The 24,262-nt window shown below is 36.8% G+C and overlaps 1 long non-coding RNA gene across 1 annotated transcript in view; it reads right to left on the reverse strand.

Moving 5' to 3' along the window:
• Positions 1–1,367: 1,367 nt before the first annotated feature.
• Positions 1,368–24,262, reverse strand: part of LOC131378554 (uncharacterized) — a 177,145-nt gene continuing 154,250 nt past the window's right edge. The window contains exon 3 of the long non-coding RNA XR_009207845.1: positions 1,368–1,417. This is a non-coding gene — a long non-coding RNA (uncharacterized LOC131378554). The remainder of the gene's footprint in view (positions 1,418–24,262) is intronic.

The following is a 24,262-nucleotide window of genomic DNA, read 5'->3' on the forward strand; positions in this document are numbered from 1 at the left end:
ACAGGGCAGCACAACACACATGAACTGCTGTGGCAGGCATTCCCAGAAAAGCAGGTCATACAGTTTATGACATAGTCATATCCATGAGGAAGGTAAGCAAAACGACATACTTTGTCTTTCCCAGGAAAGATTTAGTCAAGAAACATTCATCTCAGATCACTTATTTACAAAGACACATCATGACACCACATACAATGTCTAGTAAAAGTATTGGCAAAGGTAGGATATCAACATAAATTTGTAGATGGTTTATAAAATAAAATGAAGAAAAATTCATTAAATAATGAAAAAAAAAATGAAAATCACACATCTGTTCTTATACAGTCACTGTTCGCTTAATGGAACAGTTTTGATTTAAAATTTTTAAGGCTTTGCAGAGTATCTGTTTCATTTGTATGTGAAGAAGCTCTAAACAAACCTGCGACTCAGTCTTAAAAGACTCTGTGCAGTCAAACTGTTTCTTATCCAAAAATCTTGTACTTATATTAAAAGGTGAGATAACCTCTCATTATTATAAGGCCAATAACTGGCAGGTTAGAAAAACAGTGAACCAAGTCTTCAGAAAAATTTACTTTCTGTTTATATCTTTGAAACTCCCAGCTGTATTTTCAGTAATTGATAATAATAATAATGTACTGTTGAATAAACAGACATGCTATATTTTTTTATGTTTGCATAAAAGTTGAAATAGAGGATAAATATACCTGATAATTTTATGTATCATTTGAAAGTAAAATTGATTAACAATTGTTAATTCTCCTGTGGGTTAAAAAAAGTTTTGGGACTGAAAATTGTATGTACCTACACAAATCCAGCATTTCTCCTCCTTTAAAAATATCACAACAGGATTTCTGTAGCAATGATTTTGGATACTCTAAGTAATACGAGCAATACTGTAGTTTGCAGTAATTACTGTAGAATACGGTATTTTATAAAGGTGGCACTTCATATTTCACCCAGTAAAATTTAGTTATTAATATTTTAAAATTAATATGATGTAAGGTTAACAGGTAAATAATAAAGTGCAAGGATACAATTATGCAGATAGAGAAACAAGTATAAAAATCTCGACCTCTCTGTCTATATGTATATAATCTGCATACAGTTGCATTTCAGCATGTTATTTTAAATGAGTGAGGAAGATATCAGATTTTTCTGGATGTGGATCTTATTACTAAGGCAGAAAGTGGTAGCTAATGCTGCAAAACAGAACTTCACACTAGTAGGAATATGTGGATCTAAAATGCTAAATGCAAATCATCGAGTATTACAGAGTGCTTTTATTCATTGATAGACATCTGAGTTACAATTCCTAATTAGCAATAATGGGTCTAAATGCTTTTACCTGTGTCATCGTTTAACCACAGCCAGCAACTCAGCCCCAGGCAGCCCCCTGCTCACTCCCCCACCAGCAGGCCTGAGGAAAGAATTGGAAAGGTAAAAGTTGGAAAACTCATGGGTTGAGATAGACAGTTTAACAGGGAAAGCAAAACCCACAAAAAAAGCAAAGAGCAAAACAAGGAATTAATTTCCTGCTTTCCATGGGCAGGGAGATTCAGTAATCTCCAGGAGCGCGGGGACCCATCACAGGTCACAGGTGACTTGGGAAGACAAATATCATCATTCCAAACATCCCCCGCTTCCTTGTTTCCTCCCCCAGTTTATCCACTGAGCATGATGTCACATGGTCTGGAGCATCCCTTTGCTCAGCTGGGGTCACCTGTCCTGGCTGTGTCTCTTCCCACCTTCCCACACCCCCTTGCAATAGAAAACATCTGCACAATATCAGCCCCGTGTTCAGCACAAATCCAAAGTACAGATCCATGCCAGCCACTGGGAGGAATATAAACTCTGCCGCAGCCAAAGCCAGCACAGCCTGGCTCACAAACACAGCAGCACACACAGCTTTCCACTCTGCCCCGTTATTTCTATTTGCTCTTGCCACAAGTATTGCAGTTATTTGTTGCATTGGTAACAACTTCACATGAGGATACTTTTTTCAAATGTCATTCCGGGAATAAAATACTGATCCCACTGCATGTTTTCCCTCCTAGGATTAGTTGGTGTTTGTTCAAGTTCAATCTTGAGATGAGAAATATTTATTCTGGTGGCGAGTAGGACTAGGTCATAATCTTTATAGAAGATAAAACACTCAAATGCTTTAATGCATTTTCATTGTTGTAACTGATGGCAGCTTCAGAGTAAATCAGGCAATAAAATCTGCAGCTGTGATTTGCTTTTGAGGGCACGACACGATTTAAATTATCATACGACCATAGTTAAGGTTACAGCTGCAAGTTAGTCTAAAATAATGTCCCAGATGTCTTCACATCTAAGAGCTTTCTACTCTGATAAGAGAATTCTTGAACACATTGCTTGCTTTTGCATACAATTTTTTGTACTTCAAATGATTCTGCATCTTTCCTGCACATATAACCGTGGTATTTTAGTCCTTATTTTCTTTTCAAGTATTAGCATCTTAAGTGGAATAAAGAGCTGATGTCAGGTGTCAGTTTGCATCTCCTTTTTTGATTCCAGTCCTGTGCTCTGATTCAGGCATTCCCACTGCTTATTCCAGTTACATCTTTTGAACTTCCTGTTCCCATATAGATAATTGGGTATCTTGCACAGTCTTTTTCTAGACAGAATAAATGTGCCTCTTTTGGGTTATGAGTACAATCTATGGTCAGGTTTTATGCAGTATTTATGCACATCTTTCCAGAAAGATTATTTTGATGCTAATTTAGGCCAATGAAGAGCACAGTGAGCCATCACCAGTAAATTAAAACTTGTAGACAAATCAGATCTGTTATTTCATATTTTTCAGAACGATGACAACCAAATGAGGTGTGAATAACACGTCTATTGCCCTCCCCACCCCCAGCCCTTCTCAAATCTTGTCAGTTACATAGAAGTTAACCATTTTTATGGTTTCATTTCTGTGAACTCTCCCAGAGTTTGTCTATTTATGAAGTGGCAGGTACTTCTGGAAAGTAGGGATTGATGTAATATGTAACAGTAAGAGAAAAGATCTTGAGACACACAACTTTTCCCACTTTATTTTCCAGAAATCTGCAGACCCGGCTGGTAGAAAATCTGAAGTATGGATTAAACTTTTTATTTGTCCAAGACCACTGTGTATAATGTTTCAAAGTTGCTCCAGCAACTTTAGGAACCAAAATATAATATAAAATCATCTCAGCGGAATAATCAGAATTTGTGCATTGTACTATTATTGCAGCACTCGTGAAAGGAAGCAAACTCTGGCCTTGCAATAGATTTTTTAAGTTCTGTGTTTGTTTTTTAAGTACATCATTGATACAGTAATGCAAATTACTCCGGTAATGTGACTGTACAAACCTCTCAATTTGTTTTACTTTTTTATAGTTATGTATTATTCATGTTGCATTAGCATATGCACTGTTTATTTCCCTAATTGTAACAAGCACTTAATTAATTACACTATAACCTCTTGAATCTATAGGCCAACTGTTGCGTCTTTAGTTAATATTTTAAAGTCTCATTTTTTCCATTTTTCCGTGTGTCTTTGATGTTTTGTTTCTTACCCTTCTTGTTTGGGTTCTCTGTGGAATAGTCTCAGAATAATTCTGCAGTTCTCTTTTATGGCTGAAACTTTGCATTTTAACAGTTGTCTGGAGATGGTTTCTTCCATGTGAAATATCAGTTTTAATAACAAGAAAAGAAAAATGCCATAAATCTGCACTAACTACATAAAGCTGAAGTCTCTGAGAGACTGATTAACATTGAGACTCTACACAGGTTTTTCAATAATTAGAGGATGTGCTTGCATGGAGCCATGACTGCTCTGGCCTTGATGCTGTTTCCCAGGGCAGGCAGCAATTATTATAGCCCACAGTAAATTTCCTGCACTCATTGCCTCCAGCTACTGAAGATCTTTTTGGAGTAAAGGTCTCTTAATTTTCTACATTCTTCTCATCAGTTTGGATTAGCAACGTGTTGTACTTATTTTCTTCGGTTGTTTTTGAAACAATTGACAGCTGCTTTTCTGCCGCAGCGTTTTCTCTGCACCTGAGGTTGAAGGGGTCTGATCACAGCTTTTATTATATTAACATAATCCTGGAGCTTTCGGCAGGGTAGCCAGAACCAAACTTATCACTGTCTTTGGGCTCGAGTGAGTAACCCCCACTCAGTACTCCCAAGCTTTGTGCTGCAGATTATATTTCTTTATTATTCTCAGATTTTTACGGCCTCCATGGCTCACAAATGAATTATTCATTGAGGTAGAAGGCTCCTTCTTCTGTGATACCGTGTCTTCACCTTGTTCTGTGCTTACTTTGACTAGAATTTTGTTGCATTACAAAAACACCAACTATAAAACTGACTCATCTAATCTTAAAAAAGCAGAATAGGTTCTCATGGCTAGTAAATGAAATTTAAGTGGTGAAATTTAAAGTGGCTAGTTTGTTCTCTGATTGTACAGGTCAGATGCTGGTAATTATTAGTGGGGAGAAAATGCCCAGATTGCTTTGTGTAGATAATCTTGGACAGGGCTGTGTAAGATAGGAAACCATTGCTGATGCACTTCGTAATTTCCTGTCCTGGGGTGACTGTGTATCCCCAATCGTCTGTTGGGTGCAGGGGGGAGGGCAAGCGCGGTTTGTTTTTCCCCAGGAAAACCCTGCTCATCGGAGTGACCTTGAAGCGGGGGAGTTGGAACACGGCAAGACGAAAGAAGCTCTGTTGTTTTTTCCCCGGCAGTTAGTTAGTTTAGTGCTAGCGTAGTTAGACGCTGTAGAATAGCTGAAGCTTTTTGCTTTTTTTTTCTTTTTCTTTTTTTGTCCTTTTTTCCTTCCTTTTTGCTTTTTTTGTCCTCTCCTCGGAACTGTTCCAACCTCTCCGGACTAAGGACCTGGGGAAGCACCGGGGGCCTCCACCGGGGACCCACCCCACCAAGACCAGCCCTGCACATCTCCTTTTCTCCCAGCACCAGCGGAGACGGAGCGGTGGAGCACAGTAACGACCCTCGAGGAGACTTTCTTTAAGTTTGTTATCCCTCCGTAAGCGGCACGAAGCTCTTGTCATCGGGTATTGTGCCGGGAGTGCTTTGCCTGTTTAATAAACAGGTTTTTTCCACTTCTCTCTGAGGAAATCTTTTTTCCCGAACCAGTTGGAGGAGGGGAGGGGGGCCCCGTGGGAGGGTTTCTCCCAAAATCTGCCTGAAACCACCACATTTCCCTTTTCATCCACTATTGTCAATTCATGCTAAACCTCTCCATGGTGATAGAGTAAAATACAGTAAAGTAAACTTTTAAAGCAAGAAGGGACCTAAAAGCCTGAAAAGATCCACTGTAACAAACTGTACTTTTTGTGCAAATTTGTAGACATTCATTCATCAGTGCTTTGACCTGACCTGAAACTTACCATTAGGAAGAGCAAGGATATCACTTTAGGAATTAAAAATCCTTTGGAAAAGGACGTATGTGAAACTGAGGATGACTTTTCAGAAAAAGACATGTATTGAAATAAAGATGGACATTGAGAAAAAGATCGAAAGAGAAGTAGAAGGAGAATAAACTTCTGACAGGAAAGAAGTAGTTCAAAGAAATATGAATGGTTAGTGAAGAAACATCAGGAAGTGTGGAGGAGGAAGGATGAAAGGTTTAAAGGTATTAGTTAGAATGTGAAAAAGAAGAATAATTAGTATTAGTGGAAAAAGGTAAGTTATTAGAAACGTTGAATAAACCTCTGGAGAGAAAAAAGAGGAAAACCGCTGCCAGGCTGGGTATTGTGTGAGAAAAGGAGAGTGGAAATGCAGGTAAATACAACTGGATATGTTGTATTTACTCAGAGTTGCCAAGTACAGTGCCTGGCATTTATGAAGGTGATGGTGAAATGTCCAGGGCAGATATAACATGTAAACAGACTTTCCATTCTCAGCTAGGTTTGAACAGCCAGGTGGGAATATCCTGATAAAGGAACTATTTTCTTACTGCTTTTTCTATTCCACATGTTAAAGATCTTCAGTCAGGCACCATTTAAACAGAGTAAGACGTTTATCTGGCATTTCTCTTAAGGGAGGGGAACACAAAGTATCCTTTTAGCATATATCATCTCTGTTGCAAAAAAACATTAGCAGTGGTGGCTTTGATTTATTTGTTTGGGTGCCAGGGAATTGGTGCTGTGTTAGAAGAAGGTGCTGATGTTTATGCTTTATTCTTTCCCAAATAAAAAGGGAGGAAAGCAGCAGACTCTGAAATGGAGAAGAATGCTCTTCCTAAGCCACTTCAGAAAGAAGAGAAACCAGCACTGCTGCGTCCAGCAGAGATGAGAAGAGAGATCCAGCACTAGGTCGAGAGAATGACACACAGTAGTGTTGCTTGGAGCTGACCTTTTCTGTACAGCATTGCAAGAGCTGAGATAAAGGAGTAACTGATGCTGGAAAAAGGAATTCTTTCCCAGAAGGAAAATCCAGCAGAGCAGTAGACTTATAGGAGAACAGAGGATTTATCTTTAGGAATCCCCCATAAGATTTTGGTGTGGCAAATAAACTTCATGCCCCCATATAAGTTATTTGCTATAGAACATGATCAGTTATGGCTGGTAGGGGAGTTAGATTTAAAACTTTAAAAGTATGACACTGATAAAAAACCTTCCAGTAAACACCCAAACTCAGTAGCCAGATTTGAAGCTGAAAAGCAGTAGCTGCTCAGCCCAGTTCTTCAGACCTGTTTTGCCAGGGGTAAAGTCAAAGAAAGCCCTACAAATCCCACGCCCAAATATTAACTGCAGGAGCATCAGAGGAAATGGGACAAGATGGCAAATGCAGACACAGTCCTTTCTCACCAGGGGTGAGATTAGCTAAGCTAAAGGTCACTTATAAGAGTGCAATAATGTGACACTGATGGAACCCTTTTAGTCCAAGATCTTGAATGAGATCCCAGTTAGAATCCTGTTCTGTGTGGAAGGAAGTTGTGCCCTGGCTCGAAAGCTGTCACTAAACTTGCCTTTCCTAAGTAGTGCAACTTCCTTCGCCAGGCTTTAGATATTTACTTAACAGTAATTCCGAAAATTGAACCTACTCGGAAGTTTAACTTGGTCTTGCATAAACATTCTCCACATTTAGTCGCTAAATAGGTTATTTTGGGTTCTGTAGTTTTACATCTTTTGTCACTGAAATCAGTCCAACCTTCAGTATGATTTTCTTCTCTGCATATTTGGATGCTTCTCTGTGTTTAAAACTTACTCTCAGCTTTGACTCATTTATTCCCAATTGCCAAGACATTTTTTTGGACTTATTACATGTGATTTGTCCCCTCACCACTACTTTGTGAACGCTACACACAGCTCCTTCTTAACTTGAGTATTTCAGCCTTCAACACAGTATGGCAGCATCTCCTCTTCAGTGAATTCCCTACACACTTTCTTTCAAGAATTCTACTGCAAAAAATAACTCCCATGTAGCATTGTATGAGGCTCCATTCTAAAGCGCAGATAAGAAATAATTTGCATTTCTTTTGTCTAGAAGGAACATAAATTATCTTAGCAAAAACAAATATTAGGTGTTAATCTGACCTTCATTTTTCTAATTACAGGCAGCATGCTTCACATCTTCCTGTGTATATGGACCAAATTTCATTGGCATATGCTCTTTAAATTAAAAATACATTTTAAATAGTAAATGAGTAATGTTTAGAAATGTGGGGCTGGATTCTCAGCTAGCATAAAGGATCTCTCACTTGGCCATGCCATTTTTTACAAGCTGAGAATATGTCCTATAACCTCCTTTCACTTATTGTATCATGAGATGGAAATAGAAAAAAAATGAAACCAATGAGATTTTCAGAATTATTCTCTAAATAAGGAAAGTCAGGAAGACAGATGTTTCAAAGTTCATGCCTGTTAACCAATATTTTCAGGAAATAGAATATCTTTAGTTTCAGAATTATTCATAGTGCACTGATTTTTAGTTGTTTTGCCATTATTGAGATCATAATTAATAATACATTTCCTAAATACATGTTCTAAATGGATTAGCATATATAAATATATATGTGGTTTTATATGCACATATTAAGTCTAGCAGCTCATCAATGTATTGTGTTCCAGATTTGAATAGCACTTTAAAATGCAGCAACATATAGTCAACTTTAAAAAAAAAAGGAAAAAAGGAAAAAGCTTAGTACTCAACCACAGAACCGTGTCTGGCTTTGAAAAAGGGAACAGACTACATAGAACTATTTGCAACTGTAAACCAGTATAGAAGAGTGAGGAGGAAACATCCAGACAGGGAAGACTGTGTCATAATTCTGCACTGAGATGTCGTGTGCCTTTGTATAGGTGAGAGAAAGGTTACCATAAAGCGAGGACATCTGTTCCTGCCTGATTCGGCAGGTAAATTTATCCTCTTATGAGGATAAATAAGTGACGTTACCTAAACAGTGCAGAAAATGCTTTAGTAAAAAATTATGATACTGCACTGTGTTATTTTGGGACAAAAAAAAAATATTAACAAAAGTAACACTCATAAGCTTGTGCTTTTGTTTCAGAACAGGTGGGATCTGCAGTGGCAGAGACAGAGCATGACTTAAGTACAAGCAGGAAGAAAGAAGTTTCCAGTCTAGAACACTGAATAAGGCCCTCATGAAGGAACAGTTCCTCATTTTGTGTGGTCAGATCAAGGGCTGTGCTGGCTTTGCACGGCCAAGAGCAGGGTTTTCAAGGATCCTGGGAAAAGGATCCTGTGCACTCCTGCCTCACGCAGCTCGTGCTGCCCCCTCCTTTGTTGGGCTATTGTTTCCAGAGCTAGCTGGGTTTAGCTAACCAGGGATGCTGACACATGATAATGAAGTTGTGTCTTTTTTTTACTAGGTAGACAGCGGCTCTGAAGTTAGGATGTTACGGGATTCCACAAAGTTTTTTTTTTTTTTTTTTTTTTTTTTTTTTTTTTTTTTTTTTTTTAAGGCAAAACAGGTAATGATAGAGTTTGATGTTAAAATTGATGAAACAGACTATCTAAATAGACTTGTTCAGAAATATGGGCAGGAAAGAAAACAATACACCGGGGTAAAGCAGCACTCAAGACAGATTGATCATAGGGAGCACAAAAAGATACAGTTAGCACTGAAGACTGAATAAATTCTCAAGCTGTTTAGTATTATTCTGGAAAATATGGCTGGCTGTGACAAGAAGGTTCTGAAGACTTAACAGAAAAAGGGGTGATCAAGGTCACATTTGTGACACTAGAAAAATACTACACTGAAAGTTGTTGACTTTTTGTCAACAGGAGAAACAGATAAAAAGAAAAAAAAGGAGGGAGGAGACATATCACAGAAACAAGCTATTTATGCTTTTCAAATTTGAGTTAAATTTTGAATTTACCCCAAAATATGCACAGAGAACTTAACAATTATTTTAAAAAACTTGATGGAAAAGTATGTTAAATTTCTTTTACACTAAGACATGCCCTATCTCAAAAATCTAATGTCTAAAAGCATGGTTTCTGTCGATGTTTCCTCTTTAACTTCCATACTGTGTTGGCTCAGTTTACCAGCCCAAATAAGTTTTTGATCTTTTATCATTGTAGTTCCTGTCCAGCACAGGCAAGACTGTATTCTTTTGGTTTCAAAAATAAATTTCCAACAATAGATAACAAAACTGAGATCCAAGATCATGCCCCTCTTCTTTTTTTTTTTCTTTTTCTTTTTTTGCCTTTTTTTGCCTTTTTTTTGCCTTTTTTTGCCTTTTTTTGCCTTTTTTTGCCTTTTTTTTTTTTTTTTTTTTTAGTGATGCTGCCAAAAGCACAAAGAATGCAGTCAGCCTCTTGAAAGCAAAGTAACTCCCAGGGCACTGCTTGTCAAGAGCATTTTCTTCTGTGGATTCTCAGACATATAGGACAGACTGTCTGTTATTGACATTGCTGCGGAGCAGAGGAGCTACTGGGGGTGTGGATCACACGCACACCTGGACCTTTGCAACTCCATGTGAGTAACTTCAGTGCCTTCTGCTTTACTTGTTTTTATGAGCAAAGTTGCCTTCACGATTACAAGCAGCGCTTTTGCTGCTCTTCTCAGCGGAGATCACTCTCTATGTCAGACTCTCATAGTCTTTGTAGAGCAGGGACTTTTGAAGCCCTTTCCTGAGATGTCTAAAATGTCCTGGGCGTGTTGCTCGTGATTTGGTACATAAAGGAGAAGTTTTCATTGCTAGTGGTGCCTTTTTGTATGTTGAAAAGATAAATCACTTTTTAAATACCTGTAAGTAACTTCCAACTTTCTTTTGGCATGTCAACAATATAACAAATTAAGAAGAAACAAATTACAATTTAATATGACTTCCCAAGTGCTCTGTCTAAACTATTAATGTTGGGGTAGAATAAAAATACTCTCAGGAGGCTGAAGACCAACAGGATATAAGGGATTGGTTGAAAATAGGATCTGACTAGCGAATCTGAGCAGGATACTGAAGATAAAGAGGGACCACTTGGAAGGCAGAGAAAATTGTGTCTCATTACTTGATTGCTCCTTACTGTGGTGTCAAACACCCTTCAAATTATTTAAAATTAAGACTATTTCTCATTAACTATAGCGGGTTAGCAAAAGAGCTGATTTCTCCTTCCTTAGATATTCTCTCTATTACTAATTCCTGCAATTGTACTGAGTTTCATTTATGTTTACTTGTTCAATAGACTAAGGATTCAATATAAAATTATCTGAATTTTTAGCTTGACTGATTTTATTAACTTAAAATAATTATTCGTAAATTCTCAGCTACATAAAAGGCATTTGCCCCAGACTCATTTCTTGGTGTTTTATGACTGTTTGGACTTAAGAAAGGGCCTCTAATATTTAGGTAAATGCTGCTTGCCCACATGCAGATGTTGTCTAATTAATTTGAAATTATTTACACAATGTTACTTACTATGTTCTGTCAATAGCTGCTGTGCAATTACTTTTTTTTGTTTGTTTCCAAACTATAAGGACTCTTCCCTCTACGTGGCCATGCAGGTCACACATCTCCTTGTCCCCAGAGGGATGAGTTTAACCTCTTGAACTGGGTATCTTTTCTTCCCTGCTCTAAGCTTAAATTGGTTTGCTTTTAAGATAGTCAAAAGAATGTTTCTTCTTGCCCTAGGACACTTATTGATTTTGCTATCAGGAACTTTCTCAACCTTCCTTGTTAAAATAAAATATAAAGAAAAATCCCTTTAATTACAGTCATTTGTCTTGTTAGTAAAATTGCACTAAGACTCTGTAAGGTGCCAGACTGTGCCTCAGTTTATGGACCAGCACATTTATGAAATCACACAGTTTATATTCCCAAGGCAAGGCTGGACTGGACAGGCATAGTTGGCATTCCTCCTTTTTTAGGGGACTAGAACTGTGTACAGAGTTCCCCTGTTCTCCATGACATCCTCCCCGAGGGTCTGTCCTTGGATCTGTGCATAATCGTTGAGATAATTGAGGATGGGGAAGAGTTTCTGTAAGAGAAAGGCTGGCATAAACTAGAAAGAGTTGTTAAAAGAGGAGTAACTGAGGGCTGCTATAATCAGTACTAATATGAAGAAAATTGTCAAGGAATGATTGCTCATTGCCTCCCTTTTCAGAACACAAATTTGAGAAATAATTTCTTGTAAACATTAGGTGTAACCTAATCTGCTTAAAAAATTAAGTCCCCTTCATTAATTTTTAAAATCTCATTCATTGGAGATATTTTTGAACTTTCCTTTTTGTCCCCACTGCAGTTCCCATACAGAAAATTGTTTTGAAAAAATCCGTAAAGATGACCTCTGACAGATTCCATTGAACTCATCACTGTACCTTGTTCCATAGCACAGGATTACCTTAATTTATCTTGTGGGGTTTTTGTTTGTTTGTTTGTTTTTTGTTTGTTTTGTTTTTTTTTTTTTAACTACATTATTTCAGTGATAAGAATATAAAGCGTGCATAAAATCAATACACCCATTTTCCTTAATTGAATTATATATACACTTATATATCATGTATACCCCTTCAAATATGGTGTGCAATTTTCCCCTGCTATTTCTGGACAGCTCAAACTTTATATGAGCTTAATTGCATTATTTAATTATTTGCATTCTATTTTGTTATTTAGTAAGCTCCTAGTTTGGGTGAGAAATAATGAGAAGTCTTTCAGAATGCAGATTAATGCAGAATTTTTTTTCCTTTGGCTGACATTTCCTATAGACCAACTGTACAAATGTCATCCGGGAAAATAATATTTGTCACAAATGTATTAGCATGAGGAGTTTCTCTGTTTATTTTTTATTTTTTATTTTTTTCTTAATGGAAGAGCAGTATTTTCACATCATTTCTAATCCAGAAATCATGGCAGAGATCTCTTCATCACTGACCACTTGGGCAGGATGTGGCCAAAGCTTTGACAGAACAGGCAGTGCAACGGGTCACATAACACTATGCAATTCTGTTTGAGCCTGCAGATTTGAAAGTGGGCTCAGCCATGAAATAGGAGATCTTTTCCCATGCTCCATTATCTCACTGAGATTTAAATAAAACATTGGAAAGTGAAACAAGTTGAGAGTTCTTTGGAGAATGACAGGAACAAGTAAGCAAATAATCACTGCTTTGGCACCAGCAGGGCACTTGTCTGCCAGTCTTCCTGAGCTAACAACTTCCTGCAAAACAACTGGTAAGGAATACAGTCATCCTAATGACAAAATGCTCTGAAGAAGTAACCTTAAAACGTGCAGTTCGTAAATTACCACAACACTGTTAAACACAGAAGCCACCAGCTGCAAATTCTTCAAGTTCCAACTTCAGTCATCAGCTGTTGCTCCATCATCAGTGTGAGAAAATTGTCTAGAAATCAAGCTGCTATTACGAAGTCCAACTCTTTCTGTGGAGGCTCTCAGAGGTAGGAACTTTTCCTACATCAGATATCTTCTGTTGTCAGCTCAGTGTGAAACCAATGCTGCTGCATTCAAAGTCATAGCAGAATCAGGATTTTACAATGGCTCTAAGATTTCTACAGCCAAAAGAGAAATGCCAGAGCTTTTGGGTGACTTTGTACTCAACATGAACACCAACTGTTTTATTTTTAACAGAGATGATCCAAATTGAAATAATTCTGCTTCCAAAATATTCAAATCAGACAGCACCAAGCCAGCTCTGATGCCAAGAAAGTGCCTTTCTTCCCTCTCACCTCTTTCTCTTGCTTCTAGTCCACTGTCTTTTCTTTCCTCTGCTCAGCTTTTGAACTGAGGTGTCCCTCAGCTCTTCAGTTTGGTGTTTTGAAACCTTGCCTGGCCTCAGACAAGTGGATGTAACAGCTCAGCCCCTTGTAGGGGCGGGAGATGAAACAATGTCCAGGGGAGCCCAGATTCCTCCAATCCCCTTCCATGCAAACAGAGCACTTAACCTATACCATCAGCTCAATGATGAGGCCCTTTATGTTTAGCACTTTCTCTGGATAGTTTAATATGAAGTAATTCCATTAATGTTTCATACTCTTGTTTCATTAATTTTTTGAAGGAAGAATGTATTATTAAATGTTCAGTCCCTTCTCTCTTATCAGTTCAATTAAGGTAGAGGAGGTACATCTGCAAAAATGTCCTCCAGCAAAACCGGAATTAACAGCTGATATTTTGAGCATCAAGAAGGCCATGAAAACCCCAAAACCAAAAGGTTTTCAAGCACCCTTTATATATCACACACACAGAAAACACACAAACAAAAAAAGAAAAAAAATGGGGCAGTTACTATTTTGTTATTAAAGAACAATGTTTCAGCTTGTAATTGTAAATTGTAAAAGTGACATAAAGTCTACTCTTTAAAATAAGTGTTTTCCTTGATTAGGGCCTTTCCTAAGTGTATTCAGCCTTTCCTTCCCAAGACAACCTTTGTCTCTGCTCTCAAATCATAAGCCCATCTCTCCACTTCTTGCTAGTTTTCTTTGTTCTTTTCCTGTTTCCACATAACTATTCCAAAATTCCAGGGTTGCTACCTAATCATTACATTTTGGTACTTTTTAATGCTGTTTATTACCATTATTTATTTACTTAAGATGCTCTATGAGTGACATAACAGCGTGAATGGTGTGTTTCCAATGAGCACCATGTCGGTTTATTTTTAAATATTTGGCTGTGGTGTAGGTCATTCTACTCTCCATAATTCAGTTGACTTTATGGTTGGATGACACGATTAGAATGAGCCCACCTCAGAACAAGAATGCCATTTTAAACCTCTGATAGTTTTGTGAAATTAGTCTAGTCCTTATAACAGTTCCTAAATTACTGGGAATAGGATTCTCTCTGTGGTGGGTGGTAGAGAGACTTGGACTGGGATCTGACAGCAAAAAAATGCTCCAATTTCACTTTAATAAAGGCAAGATTCATGAAAAAGCCAGATTCGCTAAGCCTTACCACATGTGATGTGGCTGGGTAATAGCACCAGCTGCTCAAGGGCCTCGCACAGGCCGTGCACAAATGGAGTAATTCTGTCCCAACAAACCCTTACTCCAGTGTCCTGCACAAAAGCAGCTTCCCTTGGGATTCTGCCATCTACAGCCCTTCCCCAAAGCAGGAAGGCAGGTTGTCAGAGTTCCCCAGAACTGATTCCTTCTATTCCTGCTTGGATTCCAGAACCCTCAAATTCTCTCCTTTCACCCCCACTTCCCTACATGTGGTTCTTTTCCCTGTCATTCCTGCTTCCTATATAGCGCAAGGCAAGATGTACAGTATTTTGTTTTGGGTTTTTTTAATATGCTGTGCCTAATGAGAGCCTATATTCCTGTGTGTATGTTACAGAGTGTTCTGTGTAATGCCAATCATTCCTTTGACTTCATTGCCATACTTGGGAAAAACTTTCTGATTAATGAGTTTTTTTACCCATGTGAGCAAAAAACGAAGGGATGCCATTTAAGCCCAGTGAGTTGTGGAGCAGGCAGAGGAATCAGCGTCGGGCTGTTTATGGATTTGACTGACTTACAGCTTGTTACACAACTAAAATAGTGAAGGAATATTCTTGTTTTGCCTTTTAATAGAGCACTGTGCCATACAATATTTTCATCTACTGAAAATGTTTTTTTATAAAGTATGGATAAAGCATGTATATTTTCAAAAAACAATCCCACTTGTGTAAGTCAGTACATCAGTGACATAGTTGGGAACACTTTATGAAACAATGTATTAACTCAGAAAAATACAAATGAAAAGTGTATATTAATTGCTTTATGTGCCCTCCTATACTCATGTTTTATTAACTTTTTAATATTATGAAATATCATGGTAGAGTGTGATACTCCTCCAAATAAGGCACTATTTTTACTCAGTTTATGAAAATAAATGAGCATTTCAGATTAGCATTTTGATTTTGCACGAAAGCACTTGATATTTTTTCTTGTATTCCCTGATTGTTTCAAGGGCAATGGATCATATCATAAAGCTGAAGACTCTTTCATCTTTCTTCAGATAAAGTTGCAAATTAATCTTAATTTTGCATGATATTTGAAGACTTTAGCATTTATTATTATCATCAGAACCAAGTCCTAACACCATTCAGATTCGGAAGGCACTAGATAGCTTTTTTTTTTTTTCAGTGTTTCTCTTACAAAGTAGAGTGATGACATACTCCACCACCACCACATTCCCTTCCCTGACTAGAATTTTATCAGAGTACAAATGTTAGGAAGCTCAATGAAAATACAGTTTGATGCAGCCAGTTGAATTGCCTGAGAGGAAACAGTGCATACAGCTTTTTTAAAGCCTTTCCCCTCAGGCCATTAACTAAGAAACTGGTCACTAACTGCTGGTAACAAACCATTTTGGAGGAATTATTGCTATTACCAGAATTCAGTGGTTTATGGCTACATTTTGTTAAAGACGTTAGGAACTGTAACATGGACGAGCTCACAGTACTGGAAAAATCCTGCTTTTCCCTTGTGATTAACAATAGTTTTTCTTCCAGCCCAGATGTCTCGAACAGTGGTTTCATTATTTCTCATATCTCCCAATGCTGTAAAAAAGGCTTTTCATTATGGCCAGGATTCAAACGAAAAGAGTGGAACGACAATACTGACTTCTGGGAAAGTACAGCTCTTGTAGAAGCCACTGCAAGTAGACCAGATTTTGACGATTTCCAAGGATTGTAGCTGCCACAAAGAACTGGTGGAACAACACAGAGCAGCTTTCCCTTCCTGTGATCAGCCTATGAAGGTACCACCACTGCTGAACACACCAACAAGGTTTTATGTTCATTTTACATAATTTTGTAGCTTAAATTTTAGGTGTAAGAAAGGGGTTTTGATCAGTATGTTTCTAGCACTCCTCAGTTAGTTCCGTTTCCTAATTACCACAATTCACATAATCTATAGTATTAGTAAAGATCTCTCAGCCTCATTAGTAATGGAAAGTACAGAATTCTAGGAAGTTCAGCACTTAATTAGGAAAAGTTCTGTGGAGATCCAAAAATCTTTATCTTATTCTTTTTCTTTATTTTTTTAAGGAACCCCATCTAAGAAGATATTTTGACAGCCTGGTTGTACAAATGATATTGTTGAGTTAGAATGCAGATTACAAACGCATTATTTGCATGGCAAATGTGTTTTTTCACTTTATTCTATCCCCTTCCATCTTTTAATTTAAGAAAAAAAATCCTAGATCAGAACATATCATTAGCTGTGCTTCTTAGTGAACCTGACTTTTCTCAAGAAATTTACATCTTTCTCTCATTTTCTGTTAAGGTTTCTTACCCTGTTTTCTCACCTAAAGAATTATAATGAGGTAGAGAGAATGAGATCTATGGGGAAAGCAGTGGACCTAGAGACTAAAGGTAAAAGGATGATTGATGGTATGAAATTACCATAAAAGTACAATCAGGATCAGATTTTAAAATGAATTTTTAAGCAGCCTAAGAGATACTCTTTGATTTGTAGTCTGGTGGAATGGATAATGTCTCATTCAGTGGATAAAGTTTCTCACTGTGTGACTTGAGCTTTTTCTGATCTTTCTGACTGGGAGTAAAATGGAACCAAAGCATAAAGTGGTTTTTAATGCTGAAAATATCAAAAGCAATATTCTTAATGTCAAAACCTAGGCGTAGCAGGTGATAAAAAGAAAAATAAATATAAGATAATTATAATGTTGATATTATTGTATAAAAGACACTATCATCTTAAACATCCTCTTGGATCTATAAAAATATTTTAAACGTAAGGAAAGGGTCAGATCTTTATGCCGAAATGTAAAACCTCCTGATCTTTAAACACTTTAAGTATTTGTGAATTTGTTAAATCAATTTTCAGCTCAAGACAAATACTATAATTTATGTCTGAACAACACATGACATGTATTGCAATCTCTGTCTAACTAACAACAATTTACAGTGCAATTGGTGGGTCACCAAAACCAGAACTTAGTGGGTATTTAAGAGCATAAAATATTCTGTAAAATTATTTGTATATAATTGCATCAAATACTAAAATAAATTCACCAAAGTTGAAAGTTGAAATTAGGAGAATTTTAACTTTCTAATTTAGTGCATTCTCATTAAGCATCTATATTCGCTCTGAAGGACTGATGTTAGAAAGCATTATGTTGTTGACAGGCTTTTCTTTAGAAACCAAATTTCTTTCAGTTATGAATCCTTTTTTTTCTTCCCCCACTCTCTATTTCATTTAGTTAATTTAGAGGATTTAATCTGATAGTAAATTAAAAAAAAAAAAAATCTTTATTTTTGGTAAGCTAATTTACTCCTTTCCTGTAGAAGTAAATTTCTGATTAATTTTCTTACTACTATATATGTAATAAAGATGGTCCTATATACCATTTTGTGTATAACCTCAAAGGATTTATTTCATTACGTGGATCCTTATTATATGGCTGGATGTTGTGATATTAAAATTGCAGACAATATTTTAAAATAGTTTAGCATTATTAAAAAAAAAAAAAAAAACAACCTCCCAAGATTTCCAACAGTTGCTTCTTATGACAGTTTTCATTTTTTTCCCTCCTCCTGACAGTTCCCATAATGACTTTAATCATATAGTCTGGAAAGGGAGCAGGTTACTGAACAGCAACAAACTCACTGGTCAATGTCGGTGTCACTTTTCTGGGAGCAGGACTTTTTGAGCATCAAGGAACTAATTTTAACAGCCTGCTGGAAAAAGTGTTAAGTGCATTAACTCCCTGTCAATCATATTTTTAGCATGCTGGCCAAATTATTATTATTATTTGGCTCAAGACATTCTATTGAAACTTATTTGTATGGTATTCTTATCTGTGTACCTTATGTGACTAATGATGATTGTTTATGGAGAGGTGCCTGTCCAATTATTTTTGAAGGAACACAAGAATGCAGAATGACTGGAAGCATCAGGTTTTTGCCAGAGAATGCCTCAGGTAAGAGGAGAATGGCTAGAGGCTATAAGGAATCACAAGAGACAAGTCAGAGTCGTAAATTGGGAAACTGACATATCTCATCTAATATACTTGCTAACTAGGCCTTTAAAAACCTTGACATTTAACTAAGTTTGTGGAAAAGTTATATATTTTGTCCTTTTCTATTGGCTATAACTCATTAATATGATGAACTGAGGTGTTTATAATCATTATCAGCATTAGCTGACTAGCATATGGGATCATTTAGAGATCCAGTTAAGCACCTAACAACTGCTCAGTTGTTTGTGTAGGTTGTGCCTTTTTCAAAGTGAAGTCAGTCAAAAATGATATTGCAAGTTATTTACCCTTTTGGTACTTCAGTGTGTGAAATAGGATGAAAGAATGCTGGTATTCAGCTGAGGCATTTAAATAATGCTTTGGAAGTCCTGGCCTGCTTAGAACACACTGCAATCCTTACTATAAAACAGAAATTTCTGATGGTTTCAAGAAAAAAAAGGTAGTACAAAAACAAACTTTGCAGTGAATGCTGCCTATTAACTCAAAATGATTTAAATATGTTAGGGGCTTAACTTTTTTCCTGGTGAAAATAAACTTTGTCTTTACCCATTAATGTTTCACAGATAAGACATTAATGGGTAATTAAATATATATCCTGCCCTGATTCTGATCCTATGTATACAGATTTTTTATATAGGGGGGGAGAAATCTAATTTCTATGTAAGAAAATCAACCAACAAAAATTGAAGCCATGGAACTCTGTGAAATGAACAACAAAAGGAACTCAATTCAGTATGAAAAGTGGAGATGATCACAAAAAAAGCAGAAGGAGGCACTGTAGCTCAATAGCTAGAAAAGAGTACGTTTTAATTTCTGAAGAGCTCTCCTCTCTGAAGAATTAAATTAAAACAATATAGTTTGCAGGCAAGCATTTTTATTCTTAGGGACTGACATAATTTTTTCAAAAAGCAGAGAAAATATGAAGAGAGCTAGTCAATGGAGGGAGGGGGAAGCTATTAAGGATTGTTTTCCCAGGGCAGGAAGCTGAAATTCAGTAGGAAGTGGCATTTTGACAAGCACTTTGTATTTCCAACCGAAATGGAATCTTGTTCATTTAGTGCAACTGGAAAACAATTAATTGAGGAAACCACCTCGTTTTAATCTTACACTTGAGAAACTGCATTGACTTTTAGAGGATTTGAGTTAAGTCTACCAGCCTTAGGAATTCATTCTTTTTACCTAATGTATTTTGGAGCATGAATAAATTATATGGCTACATATTACAGTAGGAGAGAAAATGACTACTACTGCTCAGGCTGTGTGACGTTTGCCATGCTATACCCAGTAGCTCATAACTTTCTGAAAACTTCTGGCTGCTGGGTGAAATTTTTCATAGTTTAGGTCTCTGTTGAATGAAAAATATTTTTTGAAAGTTTGAGTGACTTGTTCCATTATTTCTGGATATGGGTGAATAAAAACATATAGCCCATCTGGCAAACAGTCTCATTTCTTCTGCACTGCGCTGTCATCCAAATGGAGAGTGGAAAGGGGATCATTTTATGGGAATTTGGGGATGGCAAATGAATAATTTCATGTCTGCTCAAAGAGTTGCTTAGTTTGAAAACAATGAAAATCTTAGAAGAATTTCCAATTTCACCCACTGCGCTGCTGAATTCCCTCAGCTCTTTTTCCTCAGAACATTTTTTCAGGTGATCACCACACAAACTTGTCAAACATAAGTGTTCTTTATCTGGTCACTTATGATCAACATTTACTTGGCAATATTTTGACTGGTCTGAGATCACTGAAGACTGTGTACTGGGTTATATTCAAGTAAGCCTTCAGATATTGTGAAATAAAATTAGAATTTTCCAGCATGTGTAGGCTCCTTGAAATGCTGCATTCCATCAGGAATCTAATCTTTCAGAGGAACATGTCACAGGACATGTCCATTTTCTTCCAGTTACACTTATCCAGTTGGTTAAAGAAATAAGAAGGCATCACCAAGTTGGTTAAAAAGCTAGGTATAAGTAAATTTGAAAAGACATCTGTGCTTGCAAAAAACAAAATCTGACTCTTTCAATTGTTTCTCCTACCCTCCTCAGGTGACAAATTCAGTTCCACAGGTGAACTGATGGGAACTTGCACAGAGGCAGCAGACTTCTAAATATTGGTATTTACACCAGAATCTTGGCTACAAATAATTCTCAGCCAGTGAAGAAATAGCAAGAATATTATCTCACTCACAGTGTCCACAAAACCCAGTAAATTATTTTAACCAACTGCCTGCAAAGTGAGAGTGATTGTAAAAAGTCTTTGGTATACAAATGCTTGGGTAAGAAAGGCAATAATTTCTATATCAGGAAGCTGAAAATCAGGATTGTAAGACATGAGACAGAATTGTGGGTTTTCTAAATTGCAAGTGCAGCGTAGGTTAAGTTTGCTTTATCCTACCAACTTAATGACACTTTCACAACATTCATCTCTGAGCTGGTGTAGATTTAAATAAAATTACTAAGTAAAAGTGTAAAAGAAAAATATTGACTGCAATCTGTAGAAATAAATCCTTCTGGAAGGACAGCCTAGAATGAAAAATGGGTGGGGAAGAGTTGCTTGCTTTCTTCCTTAAAAGAATTCAGTGTCTCAGCAGATGATACTTAATTGATAAATTTGGATGAGTGATTGGGAAAGCTGTTTCTTTCAAAGTTCTGAATGTATTCTCCATATCTCAATTTACAAAGCAAGTATATAAACAAAAAAGACGAAAAACAATATTCCCGTTCTTGTAGATGCTTTACATTTGGATAAATTCCATAAAATACATCTACATACATGGAGTGGATTGTTATGTCTTTCCCATCATGCGAACGACACTATCTATGCCAGGTTTTAATGCTGGGTCTAAACTTGCAGTTAGTAATTTCTGTAATGCTGTAGACTAAAACATCAGAGCCCAACTTGACCAAAACTCCAGCTTCCAGGCTTCATTGCTTAAATATGTTGTGTTTCAGTGTTATTTTTATAGCTCTTATTTCCTGCTTTCCATGGGTCAATTGTTAAGAATAAGTGAGTGGAAGTTATTTATTTGGAGTAGTAGCAGCGGTTAATTGAAAAGGAGATAAAAAATGTTTTTGCTTCAGTATGATGAACTGTTTCTGTGAAGGTCAGTGAAGTCAGCAAATAAAGTCAATTCAAGCTGCATACAGGGCATTAGCTAAATCTGTAAGAACATTTTTGGAAAGGTGTTTGTACAAGTCTTCAGCTGAAACTACGGTTAAAATAGATCAGCAGCTCAGTACATTCAAACTACGTGTGTCTAAGCGCTCTGAATACATTTGTCGTTCTTATTGGTGAAAACAGTTTTAATAGTCTTTTCTGAAAATAGCACTGAAACTCTGACATCTCCATTAGACTCATGTCTGCTGTACTGGACTGATCTTCCAAAAGCCTGTAATATTTTCCTTTCTCTTGTCCAGGTATTGCTAATAAAGCAGTCCCTATAGTGACTTGAGCTGTGTCTGTAATCTTTAGCTGCAACAACTGTGTTATTTAGATGTGCCATTTTATTTTTATCAGCACTTGAGTCCTTAAAAGGCAGTTGTTTTATCTTCCAAACTTTCTGCCAAGCGTTCCTGCCTGCAGTCTTTGGCATACAATTGCCCAATGCTCAGTATGCATGGCTGTAGGAGACTGCATTTATATTCACTATTTCATAAGAATAAAGGATTTCTCAGAAAAGAATTCCAAGGAGCATACATCCCTTTTCACCAGCAGGAACTACTTGCAGCAGTATCAAGGAAACGGTGTAATTTACTATCTTTAAAAATTGCTTATCCATTGCAGGTTTAATTACAACAGCCTTCTAGTAATTGAAACCTTCTCTTACAGCTATGCTAATCTGAATTCAGACAGGTTAGACCAACGTGTAGTTGATATTAAAAAGCACAGATTAATTTTAGGAAAGCAGCTGGCCTCAGTTTCCTTTAAGTAAATATATTTACCATTCACTCTTTAATAATTCTTGTTTTCATAAGTCTTACTTGCAGCTTAGAAATTCTCCAGCCCCCAGTCCACATTTTCCTAAAACTCTCTCAAAAATTTTAAAAAACCAAAATAAATAATTTGTTAATGACCCTTTCCCAGAATGATCAACACCAGCAAAGTGAGATGCTTTTAAGGCACATGCTTTGAGCTTGTATCAGGCTTACCAATACATTTTCACCAACATCAGTTTTCTGTGAAATGCACTATTATTCCCATTGATGGATAAAGAACTGAAGTAGAAGACAATTTACTCCACCTCATACAGAGTTGTTATGATAGGACTATGAGAAACATTGAATTCCCTGATCTTGATGGAAGGTTTGAGCAACATTTCACACAAAATTATTGACCAAAGAGAGGCAAACTTGGCTATGGAATTAAGAGTGCTTCTACCATTATGAAGATGAAAAGAACAATCTGTCTTATTTTAATATTACACTTGGTTTATGACTTAAGAGTCTCCCTAAAATTGCACATTTTGGGGTGTCTGTATTGGGGTTGATTTCTGGGGAGACTGCTTCTGGAATACATAAAGAATGATGGAAGAGAAATTTTCAGCTCAACTGCTTTGAGAGTGGCAGGTGCCATTGCGTCTCTGCTTTTATAGCCTGTTTGCAACTATCACTAAGGGTTTGTAGATCTGTTGGAAGGACAGAGATGAATAAATAATGTTTGATGGCTGTGAAGTAATTTTTGTTGGATTATTTGTGGATATAAAGAAGCTTCTCTTGTCTAGTGCTGTTAGTGAATCACTAGTGGAGATTGTGACTAATTAAAATAACAAACAGGGAGTCATTAAAAACCAAACAAAATAAGCAAGCTAAGTCTACACAAGCATAGCCTGACTGCAAAGTCATAATTTTAGGGAATTAAAGTGTTGCCATAATCTTTAAAGCTTACAATAATATTTACATGTTTGTACATTTCTTTTATTAGTTCACTGGCATGTTTGTCCTCCCAGGCAAATTTTATGCTTTTGTAAAAACCATGTTTTTGACTCAAGTCTTCAATTTATAATCCAGGTTCTCCTATTGACCATTAAACTGCTGATGCATTGCCTGTGGTAAATATAAACAAACTTGGTGGAAAATAACCACCTTTTTTTCTTTTTTTTTGAGGGGAAAATGTTTGAGTCAATATTTTGCCGAGACTTTTGGGCTGAATTCTCTTGTATCTTGATTTTTGTCATATCTTTACTGAGAGGTCAAGGAGCACTGCAACACGCCTGTGATAAGAACCAACCCATCAACTCTTGGTGGTCTGGAATTTATATTGTGTGACTTCTATATCATACAAGATGTTTGAATGGTTAGACAGGGTCATGTGGAGTAGATCTTTGGGCTGGCTCTTAGAAAGAAGCAAAGAACTTGCACTCAAAGCATTTCTGGTGCCTGGGCTCTTCTGTGTTTTTCTGACTTCTCATTGTGAGGTGTGTTTCTGAAGGTAGTAGAGAAAAGCCATTGGCAGCAGCAGATTCTTTCATCACACATTGGTCTTTCTATCCCCTGACAAGTCAGCAACTGAATATGCAATGGCTATAAATCTTGCAAAAATGATTAGCCAAAGGCTATCATAATTCATACACTCCAAAAGATTGAGAAGTGTTCTACCTAGTTAGGGTGCCTTTCCAGATTTAATTCACGATACTCTTTGAGTCAGCCTAATTGAAACAGAACAGCCACTTTGCAAATGAAAAAAACCAAACCACCCACCCTAATATGTGGGGGTTTTTTTAAAAAAAATCTTTGTAGGCCTATAACTACTGATGCTTGACTTTGAAGATTGCAAGGATAAAAATACATTACTCTTATAAGAAATGTTTATAAAAACATAGCAAAAATGTGAACTGCAACTCTTGTGTTCCCT

The sequence above is a fragment of the Hirundo rustica genome, chromosome 5, assembly GCF_015227805.2.
Source record: "Hirundo rustica isolate bHirRus1 chromosome 5, bHirRus1.pri.v3, whole genome shotgun sequence".
Lineage (NCBI taxonomy): Eukaryota > Metazoa > Chordata > Aves > Passeriformes > Hirundinidae > Hirundo > Hirundo rustica.